General features: G+C 51.9%; 1 long non-coding RNA gene across 1 annotated transcript; it reads left to right on the forward strand.

The window, feature by feature from the left end:
• The first annotated feature begins 2,631 nt into the window (after positions 1-2,631).
• LOC115030002 (uncharacterized) lies at positions 2,632-6,033 on the forward strand. Its single transcript, XR_003835599.2, has 2 exons — positions 2,632-3,580; positions 4,429-6,033. It is a non-coding gene; the product is annotated as an uncharacterized LOC115030002 (long non-coding RNA).
• Positions 6,034-8,279: the final 2,246 nt, after the last annotated feature.

Consider the following 8,279-nt stretch of genomic DNA (forward strand, 5'->3'; position numbering starts at 1 on the left):
AGCTTACGGCTTCAGCAGTTACACACACATGCACCCACACACACATGCACCTACACACGTGTGCACTCACACACATGTACTCACACACATGCACCCACACACACATGCACCTACACACGTGTGCACTCACACACATGTACTCACACACATGCACCCACACACACATATGCACCCCCACACAGCAACACACAAGACAATGCTACAGTTACCCAGTCAATATGGGAAGGCAGATTGCAGATTTGGCCTCTCCACAGGTGAAGGACCACTGAGATGTGGCCTTGCCATGGGGGAAAGACTGAAGACAAAAGGCAGTCACAGCCAGAAGCCTGGTAGGGGCAGGGGCAGAACATGGCACAGGTGAGGAGGCTGGATAACCAACCTAAGACGATCCCCTCTGAGACAGAGTAGGGTGTGCGTGCGGAACAACCTTAGCAGAGTTCTTTAACCAAACTGGAGTGTACTGGAATGGACCTACAGGGGTGGACCTAAGGAATAGTTTGTTCAAATGGAAAGGGGGGAGGGGACAGGCAGAGAGGGAGAGAGAGACAGAGAGAGACAGAGATAAATAGAGAAACCATGCGGTTTACATATATTTGCATGTAAGTACATGAGAAAGCCAGGGGTCAACCTTGGATCATACCTCAAAAGCCACGAACCTCTTAAAATGTGTGTGTGTGTGTGTGTGTGTGTGTGTGTGTGTGGTGTCGTGTCTATGTGCATATAGGTGCAAGTGCCTACACACACCTGCAGGGTCCACAGAGGGTATCAGGGTCCTGTGTTGCTCTGTCTATCATTCCTTTGATCCCGTGTCACTCTGTCTATTATTCCTTTGGTCCTGTGTCACTCTGTCTATCATTCCTTTGATCCGGTGTCACTCTGTCTATTATTCCTTTGGTCCTGTGTCGCTCTGTCTATCATTCCTTTGATCCCGTGTTGCTCTGTCTATTATTCCTTTGGTCCTGTGTCGCTCTGTCTATCATTCCTTTGATCTCGTGTCGCTCTGTCTATTATTCCTTTGAGGCAGGTTCTCTCCCTAACCCTGGCCTCACATTTTCTCAGCAAAGTCAGCAAACCTGACCCTTCTGTCCCTGCTCCCCTCAAAGCTGGGGTTACAGGCATGATACAGACGCCTGGATTATTGTGAGGGTGCTGGAACCCTAACTGTGGTGCTCATGATTGCATAGCAGGGGCTCCTAAGTCTCTGAGCCCCACTTTGTTGTGACCCAGGGTCTCCCACTGTGACAGTGAGCCCACAGGGCGTCCCGTCCACCTCCCCGTATGAGGATCACTGGCTTGCACCACTGTGCTCCTTGTTATGGGTTCTGGAGACGGAACTTACTTATTTACGCTTCTGCAGCAAGCAGGTGCCTACTGGTCTCTCTGGACTCCTCCTTCAGCAGAGAATTCAATCGTTTGGCTTGAACTTCTGACTGCTTATGGGTGACCCAGGTTCAGATATAAGCTTGGGGCTCACCCATCCATACAATAGCAAGGCTGGCTTAGCAGACTCTCTCCTGTCCTGTCACCTTTTGTGACAAGAACTGTTCACAGGCTGACCTTTGAGACATGCCCTCACGTACTCCTGTCACTGTCTCTATTGAGCAAATCAAGCTATCAAATACAAGGTGGATTGTGTACAGGAGCTGGGCTTCCAGTGGGGCACACAAACCTCCCATCATCTACCTGCCCCTGGGATCACAGTGGGGAATGTGCCCTGAGGGCTCAGGCTGGCCAGGCTCCTGGGAGAGACCCCCAACTCACTCTTCCACCAGCCACCCCTTCCATGTAACACGGAATCCGCCAGGCTTCTCTCTCCTCCAGTGGAACCCCGGTATGTAGCCCCCAAAGCCTGAAGCACCCAGGCCAGTCCATCCTCAAGGCTGGGATCCTGGCAGGAGCCTTTATCTGGGGCCTTTTCTCCCACCGGTGAGTATTTCCTTTCCTCCCAGCTCCTCAGGACAGAATAACTATCTGGGAGCAGAAGGCATTAAGGTGTTAGGTAAACTCCAGTGTTCCCAGGCAGAGGGGGTTCCCTCTCAGGACATCCATGCACTGCCACCGAGGCAGCCCCAGGGGACTCAGATCTAGGTGCCCCATGCCAAAGCCATATTCTTGACCTCAAGTTTGCACTGACCCTGAGAACAAGGCACTACCATTTCAATCCACGAAGCCTCCCATGTTTGTAGAAGCTCTGAGGAGGCAGAGCTGGCTGCCCTCCTCTCCTTTGGGCAGGTGCCGTACCCTGTGGAGGGTCCCAGGGCCCCGTGTGCTCATCTTCACAGGCTGGGCACCAGCCGATGCCAGGCTGTGGCTGTGGCTGTGGCTGTGGCTGGTGCACCTTGGCTCCCCATTTCTTTATCTGCTGTGGCCCTGTGGCCTTCAGTTCCCGAGTGCCTTGGGACTGGCCAGCATCACTCTGCCCATTCCATGCTAAGCAGGCATCCCAGAAGCTTTCCCTCTTTCTCCTGCCCTGGAGCAGGAGGGGCCTGAACCTCACCCTATCACTTACAGTGGCTGAGTGGACCACAACCCGCAGGAGGGCTGTTACCATGACAATCATGGGCCGTACTTACAGCACAGGCCAGATGGCCTTGGCTGGCCTGGCCTTTGCCCTGCGGGACTGGTGATACCTCAGCTGACTATGTCCACCCCCTTCTTGGCCACCTGCCTGCTGTCCTGGTCAGTGCAGAATAAGGCCTCTTTTCATGGGAGACCTGTAGGGGTCTCTTTATCTCACCGTCTAGCTGGCCACATCCCACTGGGAACCACAGGAAGACAGTGACACTCACCATTTGTGAGTGTTTCATCCAGAAGTCTATGGTTCCTGCCAAATGGGGACCTGAAGTGGAAACTTAAGGGTTCTTTGGAAAGTCAGTTGTGTCAGATGGTGTTTTGCTGGGGCAAACGCATGAAGGAGTGCTCTTCTGAAGTGGACACAGGTGAGAGGATGTTCTGCTAATAAGGCAAGCATGTGAGAGGACACGCGATGAAGGATTCTTCGCTAATGACACCTTACAGTGTGCATAGTTGAGCTGCATCTGTCAGGACTCCATAGAGAGAAATGTACCAAAAAACTTCTGGTGGTGTGCTGAGGCTTCTTGCTTCCAAGGTTCAATTGGCAGAGTGACATCAGCTAAGACAGACTCATGTGCTGAGGCAAGATCCATGGAAGACACGTGATGTTTGGAGGGAGTATAAATAGTATAAATAGGACTCAGCAGACCGTGAGAGGGCTTGCTTGGAGAGGTAGCTGTACGACGCTTCTTGGTCTTGTGTCTTTGCTGATCTTCACTTCACTGAGAGGCACAGCCAAGAACTTTTCCTGGAGTCCTGCTGGTCCCTCCTGCTGACTCGAGCTGAGGCTGAGGCTGAGGCCTGGCTGTCTCTGCTAGGTCATGCCACCGCTGCTGATTCATGTTTGCTGTCCTGAACTCTATCGAATTGGACTGCTGGTGTACCTGTGATGTGTTCACGAGTGGACCGAGCTGCCGCCGCCTGCTAACCTGTAAACTGAACTGCCAATTTCCAGACAACACAGGAGTCGCTCCAGAGAACCTTTCTAAGCAGGTCCACTTCCCCTGTATCCTTTCTTTCCTACTACCTCTGGTGGGTGGTGGGAGGTCAGAGTGTTTAAGAACCATCATTAGAAGTAGGCTTTGAAAAAATTAAAGTTACAGGGACCACGCAACATTGACTTGAGAGGGGGCATTACCAACACTTAAAACCAGGAGTTAAAAACAGAAACAAGCAATACTCTCATCTTTTATTGGAAAATGGGAAGGTTCTGGGTCCCACCACCTTCTCCATCACATCATCTCTACCATCTCCCCACCATCATCACCATTTTCCCCCTCATAATTCCCAACCTTCCCATCATCCCCACCATCACCACCACCATTGCCATGCCCACCGTTCCCACCATCAGCTCCATCACTATTATCCTTACTATCACTGCCCATCACAATATCACTGTTACCACCTGCCTCGCCTCGGATCACAGCCAGTGTGTCTCCCACGTGCCTCATAGAACCCTTGATGTCTCCAGGGAAATGAATCTGTTACTTGAGGCTAGCTATTTTAAGAAAACACGTGGCAGATATTCTGCAGAGGACAGAAGACACAGAACTCTGTGAAGATACCAGGAGAGCTACCAGAAACAGGCCAGCTAGCAGGGCCCAAGGTGCAAGAGGGCCAAACGAGCCCTTGGAGAACAGTAAGGGGCCAGCTTAGCCAGGGTGGGCATGCCATGGTGCCAGCCATCAGGGTTGAGAAGGAAGGTTAGGGCTTTGTGTAGCGAGCGCCTGACAAGCGACTCGTGGCTGCTCCTCATCCAGTTTGGGAAGCCAGGCCTGCTGTAGGCAGCTCATGGGTAGAGCAAGGCCCCAGAGGTGACAAATGATGATTGTTTCCTTACAAGCCATTTCACAGATGGGAAAAGTGAGTCCCAGGGGCGTGAGTAGTTGCTGGAGGGAAACTGAACTTGAACTTTGGCCAAGCAGCTTCCTGTTCCCCTTCCATCATCCACCATGCCCTGCACAGAGAGGCCCTGCCTTAGAGAAGCTCTGGCGATTAGCACATGCCCCTGTAAGCACACTGAGTTGGCAGTGACATCCAATGGAACCTCTGAAGAATGAAGATCCGGCTTGCCTGGAACCTGGTCTTCATTAACACCAAAGTTGGGGCTGGGAGTGTGGCGCAGTGGTTAGAGCTCCTGTCTATCATGCAGAAAGCCCTGGGTTCGATCCCCAGCACCACAGAAAACAGGATACGGTAGGCTAGCCTGGGCTACATGAGCTCGTCTCAGAAACTAAAAGCCGGAAAAGCCCCAAGATCTAAGAAGGAAATCATTTGTTTTGCACTATAGTTAACCACCTAAAGGTTATAGTCACAAATAATACATCTCTGAACAAAAAGAATGAGATCAAATAATTTTTTTTTGCAATCTTTCATTTTTACGGTTTTTTTCCCCTCCTTCTTCTTGATAAATTAGAAGGAAGCCAACATCCAGAGCCCACCCCCACCCCCACCACCAACCTCTTCAAGGCTTCCTGGCTCTCCCAGGGACCACAGAGTATCTTTTGTTATTCAAATCAGAAGCTTTGAAGTTCTAACCCTACCATTACCCACAACTCTCTGTTGTTCCCTCCGAAGGTTCCAGATCCTTTCCAGTCCTCCTCAGTCAGTGCTCACACACGACTGAAACACGGGAGACTGTCACACGGGGCTTTGCCTCTGCAGCCCTGGCCCCTCAGTCAGTGCTCACACACGACTGAAACACGGGAGACTGTCACACGGGGCTTTGCCTCTGCAGCCCTGACCCGGGCTGGGTCTACCTGGCAAAGCCATCAGTGCCTTTTTGATGGGTGTAGGGACTGACTTTTAGAATGGTGTGGAATAACTTTCTCTTGTGGTCAATGTTAAATCCAAGCACCGTGGAGTTGGGGGATGTGGCCACACTGTCCTTGAGAGGGACTGAGTCAGGGAGCCTGGGAGGCCCTCCAGGCCCCTGTGGTTCTGCCCTGGGATGCTGTCCCCAGCTGGGGGACATGCTTCCAGAAGCAGAGGCATAAAACCTTTTGAGGTCCCTCTGCTGTGGACAAGCCTGACTGTGGGAGGGGTGTCCTGCATTCACCGGGCCACCTCATGTCACTAGCTAAGTCTGACAGGCAGGACACTGAGCTGGCAGTGGCCTCCAGGCAGCCAGTGTGAGATGCTGCTGCATGCTGTGGCATACACCTAACTGTGGCTCTGCCTGCAGCTCCTCCTTAATGTTGTTCTGCTATGGCCTGGCCCTAGACCTGCAAAGCTCAGGCAGGGACATTTTCCTCTTGCAGAGCCTCTTTGTTGCAGTGGACTTACAAGACCAAGCCACAACCACCCCATTGCCCAGGTGCTGGGCCACCGCATGGCCCTGGTGGACTCCACTTGGGCTACGGTCATAGTACAGCCTGGCCTGTGACCATTGCAAAGCCCCTGAGCATTTTCCTGAAGAGGAAACTGGAGTTCACAGAAGTAAAGCAGTTTCCCAGAGTACATAGTGACTCAGCCTGGTCTTGGACCTGAATGAGTGTGTGCGTGCGTGTGTGTGTGTGTGTGTGTGTGTGTGTGTGTGTCTGTGTGTCTGTGTGTGTATGTGTGTGTGTTACTTTTGGCTTCAGTTGTTTTGAGAAGGGTTTCAAGTAGCCCAGGCTGGCCTCAGATTCCCTACACAGCCTTAGATGACCTTGAACTCCTGGTCTTCCTGCCTTAGCGCCCTGCTGCTGGGGTCACAGGTGGGTACCATCATGTCAGACAGCAGTAGCAGCTGTTTTCTTCTTCTTCTTCTTCTTCTTCTTCTTCTTCTTCTTCTTCTTCTTCTTCTTCTTCTTCTTCTTCTTCTTCTTCCTCCTCTTCCTCCTCCTCCTTCTCCTCCTCCTCTGACCCGTCCAGCAGGTCCAGTTATTTGAGGGTCACGAGGGGACCTCCTCCTAAGAACCAAATGGGGGGTAGAGAGAGACGAGGGCCTTGTACGGAAACCGTTCTGAAGTTGTATCAAGGCCCCAAATCTATTGAAAAAGGTCCAAGGCTTAAATGCACAAGCAAAAGGGGAAGTACAGATACTTATCAGTGGGAGGGGTAGGGCAATACAAGCAAAAGGAGAAGTACTTATGGGAGGGGGGCAATAGAAATCCTTTCTTTTGGCAGCTACACGGGGAAGCAGGAACTTGGTGGTATCAGGGTGTAGTCAGGACATCGGCAATGACTTAGGGCTGGAACATCCCGTGGTTGTTCTCAGAATCCATGTGTCGCTGGCCCGTTTTTGACCCCTTTTTCTTCTCGGGGGAGAGGCCCAATTTAGAGATCAAGAGTTGTCTTAATAGCTCCCAACACTCCTCCTCCTCTTCCTCCTCTTCCTCTTCTTCCTCTTCCTCTTCTTCTTTGTCTTCTTCCTCCTCCTCTTCCTCCTCCCCTTCTCCTTTTCCTTTGAGACAGAGTGTCACTAGTAGCTCTGGATGGACTGAAACTTGCTATGTAGACCAGGCTAACCCCTTGCCTCTGCCTCCCAGGTGCCTCCATACCTGGCATTCCAGTGTCTTCTTTCTTGTTAATGCAGCTGGCTTCTATGTCCAGAGCTGTGTGGCCCTGTGCTCTGTACTACAATAGCCAGGAGGAAGGCAGAGAGATGCCCCCTGCTGGCAGCCAATGAGGTCTGAGTGGGGTGCAGGGTAAACTGTGCCTGACCCTGGGCCACAGAACCTCCTCCCACCCAAGAGTATGTGGAGCGCTGAGAATGTTTTCAGAGATGGAGTCTTTCCAATGCAACTGCACTTGCCGTGATAAAACGTCATAACCAAGACAGCTGCAAGAAGGAAGGGTTGATGTGGCTTACGGTACAGGGGGTCACAGTCCACAATGGTGGAGCCCAGGCTGCTAAAAGCCAAGTGCCAAGGACTCAAGTTGCAACCACACACAGGAAGCAGAGAGGGCAACGTTAGAACAGTGGTGGGGGTCTTCAGAAACCTCCCAGCCCACCCAGGGCCATCCTCCTCCAGCAAAGCCCACCTAACCCTCCACAAACAGCCACTCAAGCTTACGGGGGCATCACACTAAAACTACCAGGCTCCCCCACCGTGCACATGTGCAGGTGTATGTACACACATGTAAACACGTGCAAAATCAAAGGTCAACCTCAAGTGTTTTTCTCAGAACTGTCTTCTAGATCCTTTAAAAAAAAAAAAAGCCCAGGCTGGCTCAAACTCCCAGAGATCCACCTGCCTCTGCTCCCCTGGTGCTTAGGTTAAAGGTGTGTGCCACCAAGCACACCATTCATATCTCTCAAGACAGGATTTCTCTGTCTTCCCTGTCTTACAGAGGCTGGGGGTTTGCCTCGGTGTGTGCCTTGGGCACTACCCTTACCTCACCATCCTCAGTCCCAGGGGTAAAAAATAAAAGGTCTTGTAGAGACTGGAGAGAGGGTACAGCTTGGTGCAGTGCTTGTCTCAAAAACACGAAGGCCTGGCCGATCACACGCGTGTTAAAGCCTGGTATGGAGGTGACTGATCACACGCGTGTTAAAGCCTGGTATGGTGGTGCCCTTTACCATCTCAGTGCTGGGGAGGTAGAGACCATGGGTGCTGGGGCCAGCTGGCAGGAAGTCTAGCCTAAAAAGCAAACTCCAGCCAGAGTCACTTTTGAGACTTCTGACATAATCTCCCTTGAGCAGGGAGGGGGCAGGAATTCCTGCTCTTATAACCAACGGCTCCTCCTTCGCTTCTGCCTCCTCAGATGTTAAGTGGGGG

This window comes from Mus caroli, unplaced genomic scaffold (genome assembly GCF_978045245.1).
Source record: "Mus caroli unplaced genomic scaffold, Mus_caroli_1 scaffold_20, whole genome shotgun sequence".
NCBI lineage: Eukaryota > Metazoa > Chordata > Mammalia > Rodentia > Muridae > Mus > Mus caroli.